Source organism: Canis lupus, chromosome 12 (assembly GCF_048164855.1).
Source record: "Canis lupus baileyi chromosome 12, mCanLup2.hap1, whole genome shotgun sequence".
NCBI lineage: Eukaryota > Metazoa > Chordata > Mammalia > Carnivora > Canidae > Canis > Canis lupus.
The window spans coordinates 9,328,494-9,342,531 of NC_132849.1; the positions used below are offsets into that span (position 1 = coordinate 9,328,494).

The 14,038-nt window shown below is 34.4% G+C and overlaps 1 long non-coding RNA gene across 1 annotated transcript; it reads right to left on the reverse strand.

Annotated features, from left to right (window-relative positions):
• Positions 1-2,538: 2,538 nt before the first annotated feature.
• Positions 2,539-12,938, reverse strand: LOC140600639 (uncharacterized). The gene is made up of 3 exons (XR_012003814.1): positions 12,786-12,938; positions 5,172-5,323; positions 2,539-4,067 (listed from the first exon to the last, which is right to left on the reverse strand). It is a non-coding gene; the product is annotated as an uncharacterized lncRNA (long non-coding RNA).
• Between the last annotated feature and the right edge of the window lie 1,100 nt (positions 12,939-14,038).

Consider the following 14,038-nt stretch of genomic DNA (forward strand, 5'->3'; position numbering starts at 1 on the left):
AGGGGAATATTTTTAACATTTTACAATAAAATATGATATTTATTTTAAGTTTTACAAATATCATTTAATGTTAAAATGTTCTCTTTAAGTGCTGGTTTGACAGAAGTTCTAATCATAAGTGAATACTGGGCTTTGTGTGTATGTGTGTGTGCTTTGTTTGTGTCTGTTGAAAAGAATCATATAATTTTTCTTGCCTATTTTGAGATGGATTACATCAATATATTGTTTTCTCATTGCTGAACTAAACTGAATTCTGAAATATTCACTACCTGGTCGTAGTGGGGTATTTTTTCCCTCATGTATGGCTAAATTCAGTGGCTAATATTTAAGATTTTGGCATACATGTTTATAAATGAATTTGACGTGTAATATTTCTTTCTCATTTTTTAAACTGTTTTTGTCTGGTTTTGATATCAGGAGTATACTAGACCATGATTGTTTCTTCCTTGTCCTCAGCCCCACATGATCTGGAAGAAGTTTTGTGTTATTTGTATTTTTTAATACATAGATGTTTTGTAAAAGTTCCCTACAAAAATTTGTGCCTATTATTTTCATTGTACGATGTTTTTAAAACTACTATTTAATTTCCTCAGTGGTTATAGAATTATTCAGGTTTTCTATTTCTTGTTGAATACAGTTAGTAATTTATATTTCTTCTAGGAATTAAATATTTCATAAGTTTTCAAATGTGTTGCAACAAGTTATTCATAATTTCATTTTATTATCTTTTCATCACTGCTACAATTATAGTTATGTTATACTCTTTTAAAATCTAAAATATGTACTTTCTGTCTCTCTTTTTTTCTTAGCAACATCATTTCTTTTCTTCTACTTTACAAGTGCATTCTGTTGTTCTTTCTTCTTACTAAGTTGTATGCATAGTACATCAATTTTCAAACTTTCTTCTCTTCCTGTATAAGTAGGCAAATCTATACATTGTTAAACTACCATATTAGCTTATCCCACAAATTTTTACATATGCTGTTTTTCTTCATGCATAGTTCTAATAATTTCCACTGCAATTTTTTTGTTAATCTAGGTTGCATAGAAGTGTGTTTTAAAAATTCTAATCTAGGGGTGCCTGGGTGGCTTAGTTAAGCATCCAACTCAATTTTGGCTCAGGTCATGATCTCAGGGTCCTGGTGAGTAGGGACAAATAGGAATAGGTAGGGAGAAATAGGTAGTGGGCTACCTGACGAGGCTCACAGAAATCCCAGATGTGGAGAAACATTATAGACGAGATATTTTCATGATAGTTACAAACAAAACTAGAAATAAGGGAACATAAGGAGACCAACCTTGTTGATCTTAAATGCTATAGATAAGATGTTTTCATGAAAGTTACAAATTGACCACTGAAAGTTACCAAACTCCAAAGGAGAAGTAAATACGGTGCTACTAGTGGTGACTTTAAGATTTAAGTTCCCTGGTCAGTTTTTTATAAAAGCCCTAGTAGCAGCCCACTTGGGACTCCTCTCACTTCTTCCGTATATATCCAAAAGAATTTAAAGCAGTGTCTTAAAGACATATCTGAGCATGTATGTTTATATAGCAGTATTATTCACAATAGCCAAGTATCCATGGACAGATGAATGGATAAATAAGATGTGGCACATACATACAATGGAATATTAAAAAGGAAGGAAATTCTGACACATGATACAACATGGATAACCTTAAAGGTCATTATACTAAGTGAAATAAGCTAATCACAAAAATAATACTGTATGATTCCATATAATTGAAGTATCTTAAAGTAATCATAGAATCAAAGTGTAGAATGATGGGTTATCTGGAACTCCTGGAAGAGAGAAATGAATAGTTATTGTTAATTAATATAGAGTTTCAGTTTTGCATGATGAAAAGTTCTGGAAATTGGTTGCACAATAGTGTGAACGTACTTAACACTACTGAACTTTACATTTACAAATAGTTAAGACTGTATATTTTATGTGTTTTACCACAATTTTAAAACTTTTTATGAATGGTTAAGCCAATAAAATTTGTGGTGGACCAAATGTAAAATAAAACCAAAACCAAAACAAAACTATAACCTAAGGTATCATTTCTCACCCATAGTACTGTCAAAACTGAAAAAAAAGCATAATATATTCTGTTCTCAAGGCTTTGGGGAAACAAGAACGGTTACATAGTGTAAATGGGAATGCAAATTGGTATTTACCTTCCTGGCAGGAAGTTTAGAAATACCTAACACAACTAAGACAGGTGTTTACCTTTTGACTCAGTAATTTCATGTCTAGAAATTTACCTTAAAGCTTCCCTCCAACAATATGAAAATAGATGTGCATGAGCACCTGAGTGGCTTAGTCAGTTAGGCATCTGCCTTTGGTGCAGGACATGATCCCCATGGTCCTGAGATTGAGCCCTGCATTGGGCTTCTTGCTCAGCCAGGAGCCTGCTTCTCCTTCTCCCTTTGCCCTGCCACTCCCCCTGCTTATGCTCTCTCTCTGTCAAATAAATAAATAAATAAATAAATAAATAAATAAATAAAATCTTTAAATAAATACATGAATAAAGTGCACATTACAGCTTTGTTTGTAATTGCAAAATGTTGGAAATACTCTAAATTCTTAAATACAGGAGAGTAGTAGAATAAACTATGGTACATCTGCACTTTATACTTATAACTTATACATGCAGTATTTAATAGAATAATAGAAAGAATAGAATAGAATAGAAGAATAGAATAGAATAGAATAGAATAGAATAGAATAGAATACAATAGTAGAAGTATTCTCCCACATGTAAAACTTAAAGATTCTGGGCCTAGTGTAGGAACATTTCACTAACTTTTCTGTTTGTTTCCATGTCATTGTCCAGATTTTTACTGCTATCAGTGCTATATAGATATGCTAGTCTTACCATTGAGTGTTATAATGATAATTTGAAGAATCTAACTTCATATATGTAAAATGACACCATCAGTTTGCTTCGATTTACACTACTCTAGTAAATATAAAGAATATAAAGGATAAGCAATGCTTATATTTGTTTTCTATTTGTGCTCATCTTTGGATTTTTGGATTTGGGGAAGTCTAAGAAAAAAGAGTCATCAAAAGATAATATGGCTTCAACAAGTAATTCATATATCTATCATCAAAATGAGCATTTTTGAAGAATTACTGAGTATATTATTATTAATGAATAATGGCATGCCCAGCATGTTTGACACTCCATCCTCTATGACAAAATTATTTTCAGTGATAGTCATTAAGTAAAATGAATAATAATGGTAAAAAAATCAGGAAAGATATTTTTTCAGATATCTCACAGACCTTAGGATTTAATTTCTACCCAGTTTAAAGCAGTTATAAGGTTGGATTTTCATTTTTTTTTTGTTCCAGTATCCACAGTCTACAACCAAAACAAAACAATTATTTCAGTCTTGAAAAAACTGGCCTCTTTTTTTCAGTGTTTGATAAAGATTTATAAAGTCATGAAGTTGTCATGTGTTGACTGCTTCCTTTTCTTGTCTTTGAACTGCAGAGAAAGGTCCGTATTTATTCTGAAAAGGTTCACTTCCTTTCTTAACCAGATTAACATTTTTCATCTGGAAATGGTATTGCCCAAGCAGGAATATCAAAATAGATTAAAATATCATTCACTGTCTTCTCTTCATCAAAGTCTTGGCTTTACTCATGCTCTTTTCTTCTCCTTTATTTTTTCCTTCAATTCTGTCAGTGTGGATGCTAACATTTCCTTTCTCTTCCTTGGTGTCAATGGTTATAGAAAATGATTCATTGTTGTCTTTCATCCCTGTGTCATCTGAATCTTGTGTTGTTTCTAGCATCCATGCTTTGGATTTGCCAACTTGCACTCCACAATTTTCATAAACTTTATGCAATGTTGCAGGCATTACATATTTCAAAATAGATCCAGACATTGTTGCAATTGCTTTTTTAAAAATTTTCTTTGTTGGGCTCTACTGGGTTGTTGCCCTTTCATGTTGGTATGGGTTTCTCACTTAACATTTCTTCACCAAGTTCAGAAAAAATTTTAAATACTTGCTTGTTTCAGAATAATATTCCATATGGTCCATTAGGTTTCTGTAGGACAAAAGTGCATAATTTGATAGTTTTTTAAATCAATCTGGCAATTTTAACCTAGGTGTTTTTATCAATATCTTATGTAAAATAATTTATGGAAATAATTGACTAATACAACCAGAATATCTCTGAAAGGGTCAATTTATATAATGACTAAATTGTAACCACTAGAGTAATGTTCTATTTTCTAGATTTGTTTTTTGGCTTAAAAACAAATAGTGAACAATTTAAAAGGGAATACTTTTAAAGTTTTTTAGCTATTTTCCAAGATCACTTAAAATTTTTATAGATGAACTAAATTTTGCACTTTCCAAAGAAAAATATTACACCTCACAGTTTTCACTTTGTGTTAAATTTAAATTTTAAACACAAATAATAATTCCATGTGGTCATATAAAATGACACAATGGAAAGTAATTGAAGTTCTGTCTGCTGTTTATTGCAATCACAATGCTATCACTGCTTATTTCAAATCTACAGTTAAAATGCAGGTATATATAGCCTTAAAAGAATTACTGATGAAGTTCTACTAAAAGTGCACTCAAATTATTCTGAATTTTATTTTATTCCAGCACATAATGATTATATAAAAACAAATGAACTTTAACTCAATTTTATTTTGTTTATAATTATTCTCAAAAAAGAATCCCCCCTCCCCCTTGGTTGCCTAGCAAGGATTGATTTCGATGCCTCATCCTAGATAGGCCACTATTAAAGAGTAATACTTGAATCATTTACTAAATTCATATCTCTATTTCTTCACATATTATTTTCTACTGTTCCTCTCTCTCTTACCCATGGAGGACTCCAGGTAATGTATGTTAGACTTTTTGATATAATTCCACAGGTCTCCAAGAATCTATTCATTTATCCGAAAATTTTTTATCTTTGCTGTCCAGCTTGAATACTTGATCTTCAATTTCACTAACTCTTTCATCAGCTCCATTTTGTAATTAAGCCCACCTAGTAAATCTTCTACATTTCAAATACTGTATCTTTTAGTACTACTCCCTTCCTTTTTTATTTCTCTGCTAAGAATTTTGTAATTTTATCCATTATCAGAATATTTTCATTTACTTTGTTAAGAATAATTATAATACTTACTTTAAAATTTGGGGGGGGGTGTGGCTCAGCAGTTTGGCGCCTGTCTTCGGCCCAGGACATGATCCTTTAGTCCTGGGATCGAGTCCCACGTCGGGCTCCCTGCATGGAGCCTGCTTCTCCCTCTGCCTGTGTCTCTGCCTCTCTCTCTGTGTCTCTCATGAATAAATAAAATCTTTTTAAAAAGTTTTATTTTATTTAAAAAATATCTATTCTGACATCTGAGTCATATCAGGATTGATCTCCACTGACTGTCTTTTTGAGAGGTGGTCAGGTTTTCTTATTTCCTTCCATGTAACAAATTTAATTTTTTTCCATGTTAACAAATTTATTATCTCATGGACATTGTGAATAATATGCTATAGAAACTAGATTGTTTTACATTACTCTGAAGACTGCTGATTTGGTGTGTGTTTGTGTGTATGTGTGTGTGTTTTAGCAGGTACTTGACTTTACTGGACTTATACAGGAAATTGTCTCCCTGTGATGAGTGACAACTTAAATAATCACAGTTCGATTCTTTCTTTAACCGGGCTGCTTAGAATCTAGTTTTGAATGCATAGTCCAGGAAGAGTAAGCCAGAGATTAAGCTAGAAGCTATCCAGAAGCTTTAGGGATACTCTCTCTTTGGATTTCTCCTTTCCAAAGAAATCATCCTTACTTTCCAATAATTGATTGCTCCAAATTCTGTCCTCTGGTTATTTAAGCCAATTAATCTCAGATACTCCATCACAGATCTGGCTTTCCTACACAATGTGGCTTGGGACCTATCATTGTAAAAGTTATAAAAATAGAAAACTCACCCTGTGACATCTCTTTCCAAGCATCATCCTCTCCACTGTGTCCCTGTTTTGGGTCCATCATCAGTTCTTTCAGAAAGGTTTTTGTTTGTTTGTTTGTATGTTTGGTTTTGGTTTTTTTTTTTTTTTTTTTTTTTTTTTTTTTTTTTTTTCCTGGAGTTCATACTGGCTGTCTCTGGGAGAGTTTTCCAATAGGAGCTACTTGGCCATAATAACTCATATCTCTCTTTGAGGATCTCTGTTTTCTTCTTCCTTTACTCTCCCCATTCCAACATTATTTTCCTTCTTTCTTACATTGTTTCAGTAAATGTTTTCTTCTAGGTTGCATATTTGAATGAGAGCTAGCTTCATCATAAGTGCTAGGGTCTCAAGGCCTATGTATATGTTTGCTGGGTTGTTATAACAAAATACTAGGTGGCTTAAACAACAAAGATTTATTTCTTCACAATTCTGGTAGCTTTAAGTCAAGATAAAGGTATTAGCAGGTTTGGTTTCTTCTGAGGGCTTTCTCCTTGGCTTGCAGATGGCTGTCTCTTCATTGTGCTCTCACATGGCCTTTTCTCTGTGTATGTACTTCCTGCATATGTCTCTGTGCATCTTAATCCTACCTTTCTATAAGAACACAGATTGCATTAGAGCCCACCCAAAAGGCCTCATTTTAACTTAAGTATGTCTTTAAAGACTTTATCTCCAAATACGGTTCTGAGGTACTGGAGATAAAAGCTTCAACGTACAAATTTGGGTTGGGGAAAGGGGGACATGTGAATTCAACTCATAACAGCTTGGCATCCATGAATTTTTTTAAGCACTATTTTTACACAATATTTTTTACTGCATAGTGGTCATTTTACCTAGAAAAACCCCATAGCCATTGGGTTTTCTTATTGGTTCTTGGGATGTCTCCATCTCATCTTTGTCTATCTTTTCCTTTCTCATCTTCCTTCCAAACCTCAATATTACAAAACCATTAATTTTGTAGGCTTTACTAAAGGCAAAGCCCCAAAGCAAGTATCCTCAATCTGAGGGGCCTGGCTTAAAGCCTCATTAGTTCTGTGATGTTAGTTTGAACAGCTTTCCCAAAACATGAGCAAGATGCCATGAGGCATGAAGTGCTGATAGTGCCAAATTTGACCAAGAGTTCAGAAGCCCTGCTCTGGCGGATAAAGCTGGAAGTTAAGAGCTCTTTCTCTATTGAATGACTCTGATGATGGTAATGAAGAGGAGGAAAAATAAGTAGATAACATTTAGGGTAATTCCGATTTTAAGTTATTGAGATTCAAGGGTTTTTTGCTTTCTATGGGACTAATTTTAAACTCCGTCAGCTTGATACTTAAGTTCTTCTACAAATTAGATTCCATTTACTTTTCTTATCTTTACTACAATTACTCATACCCCACAGAAAAACTCAAACTAATCTAGATTATTCATCCCTCAGGTTTACTCTTGCCTTTATCCTGTTGCTTATTACTGTGTCTTTACTCTCTAATATTCTTATTTTATTTTCTTCATCTTCTGGAAATCCTACTTCATCCTTCATAGTTCAGATAAAATCCTATATCTGCCATTGTGTTTCTCGGATTACTTTAGTCCACAGTGAAATATACTTCAGTGCTGTCACTTATTACCTCTATGAACCTCAAGTCTTCATTTATAAAAAAAGGTCTTGTTATCCCTAGTTTATAGGATTGCTTTGAAGATTACAGACAATATATGTTTCAAAGTTTTATTTATTTATTTGAGAGAGAGCAAGAGCCCACGCTCATGTTGGGGGAGGAGCAGAGGGAGAGAATCCCAAACAGACTCCCCACAGAGTGCGGAGTGGAGGTGGGGTTCAATCTCAAGACCCATGAGGTCAGGAGTTGGATGCCTAATCAATGGAGCCTTCCAGGCACCCCAGATTACAGATAATACATTTAAAACAAAACATAATATCAATTAAACAGAATTTATTTTGTGCCATACATTTTTCTACAGTCAATAGGAGATCCAAAATTTAAACCCAATAGGCTCCATAGCCTATACATTCTCGTAACAAATATACTATGTTACTGAGCTAAAGATGGCATTCAATTCAATAGCTGCTATTATTTTTACCATGTATATCTACTGAATTTCTCATGAATCCATTTCTTATTTTACTGAAAAGATTTTTAGCCCTTTGAGAACAGGGACATTGATATATATATATATATATATATATATATATATATATATATATTTCCTTTTACAGCATTGTGTTTGCATAGGATATACCTAACAATGTTGGTTAAATAAGTGAGTAAATGATGAACCATTTACAGAGAGATTATTTACCTGACTTTAAAATCATTAAAGTGATTTTACCTCTAACCACATCCTTCTTGGACAAAAATCAGAATATTCATACAGTGCCTGCTTCTAGATCAAATAAAAATTCCCCCAAGAGTTTGAACTTCAGTATTATTATTGATTGTTTCTGTGAACTCCTGGAGATATCATTCTTAAGCACTATACCAGGTTTTGCATTCCTTAGAGCCTTTCCCATCAGGATCTATATTTAGTAGCTTCCTGTGGCTGCTGAGGAGAAGTTGAAACCCCAGTCCTGATCAGAGTGAGCAAAGATTCTAAAGGAAAATAAGACTCGGATGACCCACAACAAATTCAATACTCTGGATTTGAGTAAAGTATAAACTACTGAGCTAACAAGTAAGATATGTGTAACAAAAACTTGCTGCAAACTGACTTTTTTTCCCCCTCACATTTTGGAATATATAGGGCTGGCTGACTCTGGCCTAATTTGACTAGCAGTGTGAAGGAACTTCTGTGTAATATTTAACATTTCCAGTGACTTTGGCATTAAGCCTGGACATTTTGTTTCTTAAGAAACAGTTTTCTTTACACATCTGTCCCAATGACTCTGTCATCCTTGCTTCTAATCAGAAAATGTCTCAGTTCTGAACATCATCAGGCTGAGTCTTTCATTTCCTAATGACATATCTGGGGACTTCCCTCTGTTACCTACTGGGGCCAAACTGTGAATTCAGGGTCATAGGCCCAGTTCTTTAAGTGGGAAGTTAGAGTAATGTCTCCAAGGATCCTGTTTCTTCTCTCAGTCTGGGAATGGAATCAAGCCCGACAATTACCTTGTCAACCTTTTCTCCAAGAGCCAAACCAGTTTTCCACACTGTGCATGGTATAAAAATATCAAACTTATTCTTCTAAAATTATTGTGTTATTGTGTAATTTTGTATTTTCACAATATTTACAAACATAATTATATAATTATAATATAATAATTATAACCATATTGTTGCCTTTTAATATTTTAATTTAAATATAATTTTTTGTATATTTTTTATTGGAGTTCGATTTGCCAACATATAGCATAACACCCCGTGCTCATGCCTTTTATAGAAATTAGTATAAATGTAATTATATAGCATTTAGTGTTTTGTATCTGACTTATTTAACAGAGCATAATGATTTTAATACCCATCCTCATTATTTTTTGTGTCAATAGATCACTCCTTGGTAGTCCATAGTACATATATACTACCTTTTGTTTATATATTAAGTATGTAATAGACATTTGAGTTATTTCAAAGTTTTCAGTGTTATAAATAAAGCTGCAATTACTATATAAATATAAGTCTTTGTGTGAACATATATTTTTGTTTTCTCCTGGGTAAATTCTTCAGAGTGAGAAGGGTAGATTGCTTGGTAGGTAAATGTTGAATTTTTTGAGAAACCATCAAATTGTTTTCCAAATTGACCATACCACTCTGTAATCCCTCCAGAAACATATGAAGGTTTCAAGCTGTTCCAGTACATCCTTAACTAACCTTTAATATAGCTTGTCTTGGTAACTTTAGCCATTATAGTAGGTACACAGTATTGACATACTGGCATTGCGATTTTAACTTGTACCTTTTTGATAATTAATGATAATTAACATCTTTACATGTGCTTATATATCATTACTGTATCTTCTTTGGTAAATGTCTATTCAAATTTCTTGTCCATTTCTTCAGCTGATTTGTCTTAATAGTTAGCTGTAAGAATTCTTTATATATTCTGGATACAAGAAAATTACCAGGTTTTTGTCTTGTTTTGTTTTACAAATATTTTCTCCTTCTGTGGCTTACTTTTGCATTGTGTTCATAGTTTGAATTTTGAGGAAATCCAATTAATCAACTTTTTTTCTTTTATAGCTGGTATCCTAAATAAAGATTTTCTTTTATGTTCTCTTCTAGCAATGTTATAGTTTTAGCTGTTACATTTTGGTCATTGATCCATTTTGAGCTAGTTTTTAAAAATATATGGCACAAAGTAATGGTCTATGTTCCTGTTTTTACATATGGCTATACAATTGCTCCAAAAATGGTATGGTCAGTACAGGAAACCTCCTTGCCATTCATTGACCTGCAACTGTACTTTCTCCAAGGAGATCTGAACTCTGGCTTTGGGCAGTAATTTGCCCCTCAAAGTGTGTTCTTACTTAGGAAGTTTCCCTGTCTGGCATAATCTGTACATCTTATTCTATACATCTTATAATTATACTTTTCTCATGGCATTCTAGTTGTTTATACTAAACTAAACAATAGACTAATATCAACTAGGAATTATACCTAATTTTTTGTACTTGTTTTCTTTCTCCTGATGAATTCACCTTTTTGCCATTATGAGATTTCTCTTTATTTCTAGTAATACTGCTTGTTTTTAAGTCTATCTTGTATGATATTAACACATCTAGGCCATATTTCTTTTATGTATTGATTAGATGATACATATTCTTCCATTGTATTACTTTCAAACTATCTCTGTCATGCGTAAAGTGTCTTACACTTCTAAAGATATGTTCTGTCTTACTTTCTAATGCAATTATCAGTATGGTTGGTTTGTGTCTGCCATACTGCCTTTTTTTAATGGCATATGTTGGTTGCTACTGTTATTCCTTTTTCTCTCCTTTTCAATCTTGTGTGGATTGAGAATTTTTAAAAAATGTTTAGTATGTCCTCTTCTGGCTTATTAATTCTAACTTTCTGTTTTATTTTTTAAAGTGATTTCTGTAGAGTTTTGAAGCAATCATAATCAACTCTAAATTACAATTATATCACTTCACGTATAAGGTAAGACCCTTATAACAGTATGCTATAATTATCCTCCTCTCATTACTTGTGCTATTCTTATTATACATTTTATGTCTAAATATACTAAATCTCACAATACATTGTTTTTGTTTGTTTGTTTGTTTGTTTTTGCTTTAACCAGACAATACTCTTCTAACAAATTAGGAAATGAAAAATATACCTCTTATAGTTGCCAACATATTTGCCATTCTCAGTATTCTGCAGATCTGAGTTTCCATTTAGTTTCATTTTTCTTCACTCTGAGGAACTTCTATTAATAACTCTAATAGTGCAAGTCTCCTGGAAAAACTCCCTTAACTCCGTTTAATCAAAAATGTCTTTACTTTGCCTTCATTTTGTGGAATATTTTCACTGGAATTGAAATTCTAGGTTGATTCCTTTTTCCAGTAATTTAAAAATTTCATTACACTATCTCTGGCTTTCACCATTTTTTTTTTTTTTTTTTTTTTACCAAATTCTTGATGTAGATAGTGCTCCTATCTCCTGTTTTCGGGGAGGAGGGAGAAGGAGAGGGGGAGAGAAAGTCTAGATTACTACCCAGGCCCTAATGCTTTTGCCAAAAGCTTCTTAAACCTAAACTTTTCTCCATAATAATGAGCTATAGAAGCCATCATTAGTATTATTATTTATCATTACACTTGAAAAGAACATGCCTACTCTTGTAAGCACTTTAAAATTAGATCTGAAATCCTCCCAATGGCTTTGCAAGATGGGTATCATTATACTTCATAGAAAATGATCTGAGGCTCAGAGAAGTTCCATACTGGATCTGCCTGTCTGTCTACAAATCTCATGCATTTGGCATTATCCACACTGCTTTTTGTCTCTGGATGGCTTATCTATGAATGTACACTAAAGACCCAATAGGCAGTCCTGATATAATGCATGATCAGTGCCTCTCATAAGCATGGTACCTTAATAAAAATGACCCAAGATGCATTGGTATCTGGTGTCAACAGCTCTTTCCACACATTTCTACATAGCCAAGTAACCACTTTAATCTAGGTTAATTATCATATAAGCTTTAGTTATAGAAAAAAAAGTGGGGTTATCTACCCATTATACATATTTCTCTGTAAATATTTCTGAAAAAGATAGTATTTCTCACACAGCACTCCCATAAGATTAGAGTTTTACTTTGTTTTGTACTATACATATATATACCTGATCCTGTCTGATCAGATAAAGCTCAAGTGTCCATGACCCAGAGCTTCAACTCCCCTGGAAGGGCTGCAGAAAGTGTACACTTCAAATCATGCTCTTCTTGGCTGTGAAATCTTTCCCCCATGGTTGAGAGATTTTTAAAAAATTCTGACACACATGAATCAGTTGCTGCCTCAACCTTGACAAGACCTAGAAGATTTTAGGCTAGAGTCCATTCTGTTAGGTTAGCTCTTGCTTTGCAATGAGGTTAGGCCATTAGATATTATAATGAGGGCCCAACTTGTACATTCTCACTAAAGATTAATTTGGCTTCCTTGCAACATCTGTGTTCTGCTGACTCCTATCTGTTCCCCCAGGCTGTAGGGCCAAACACATCCATCATCACAGACAGGCCCTTGGAAGCCACCCCTTGCTGTTGCTTCTACATATCAAAGAATGAGTCAACTCAGGCAGGGAGACTCCTGGAATAGCCTGTCCCAGGGGCTCCCTCTCCTCAGAAACCCTTCCCAGGTCTCCCCACTCACCTTTTGGGACTGAATCTTGTGAAGGCAACAATACAGCTGAGTCCTTGAAAGCACGGCAAATGGAGCATGTTGAAAGGTGGCTTTACAGAGGCATTACAGCCACCCGGAATCTGGCATTTCTGCCATAGCTCCCTACCCAAAATAGCAACTGGTGAAATTTAACCTGAACACTGTTGTCAAAAACAAGTGTGAGTATTTTAGTTAATGTTTGGAAGCCATCCCATCTGTGAATGTGGGTTCACCCTGAGGCCCAGTGAGGGATTTCAAGAGCCTAGCTGTGTCCTGGGCTTTTGCCCTAAAGCTTTCCTTGCTTGTTGACAGAGTGCTGCAGGTGATTAGGGAACTATTCCAAGTGTGCAGTTAAGAGAGGAGCTGAGAGAAATCCATAGGCACTGGCAGTCTTCAGAGCCACAGCTCCACACACTGGGCCCACACCCTTCAAATAGGTTGTCTGCATGAATATAGATGACTGCCCTGTGTTCAGTGTGCTTGCAAGGCCCAGACTTCCAGAGGCAGAACTCTGACCTGACATCAACTCTGCATGTTATAGACAGGTGCCCTGCCACAGGTACAGGGAGCTGTGTAACACATAGTCCAAGTGGAGAAATGCAACCAAAGATAACCCAGTTTGGAGAGGTAGGGAGTTCCCTGGTAATTAAAGCATTCAAGCTTCGGCTGATAGACTATAAGATGAGAAAGCCATACAGAGGGTTCCAGCATCAGCTGAGTCATCTCAAGACTGTCTTTGAGTACTCTTCCACTCTGAAATTACAGTCTATGAATTCTTCCACCAGCAGCACATACTAAGTTAATAGCACGTACATATACTACCTGGAAATGTATACATTAAGCCATTCACAAGTGTATATACCACATATGTGCTTAGTCTTAGTGCCTCAGTTAAACAGAAGAAACAAGCACAGAAGCCATTTATGAACATTTGCGTGGATGGATTTGTTTGTATACAAAGGTGCTCATACAGACCAGCCAGGATGACTAAAAAGCCTGGAAAGCCTTCATGCTATAGTTTAAGAGATTTGTTAATTCCTAAAACTAAAAGCAAATGGTCATTTTTACAACCCTTTTCTTTCTTTAAATTTGTTGAATGCACAGTACTTGTGAAAACACAGGAGGAAGAAGAGGCCGGGAGCTGGAAAACCTTTCCCTGAGTACTACTGTCATTCACACAGGGTAGAGGGTGTTGAGTTGCCTCCTGGACACAAACACAGAGGCTCTGAGGCATTTCAGTCCTT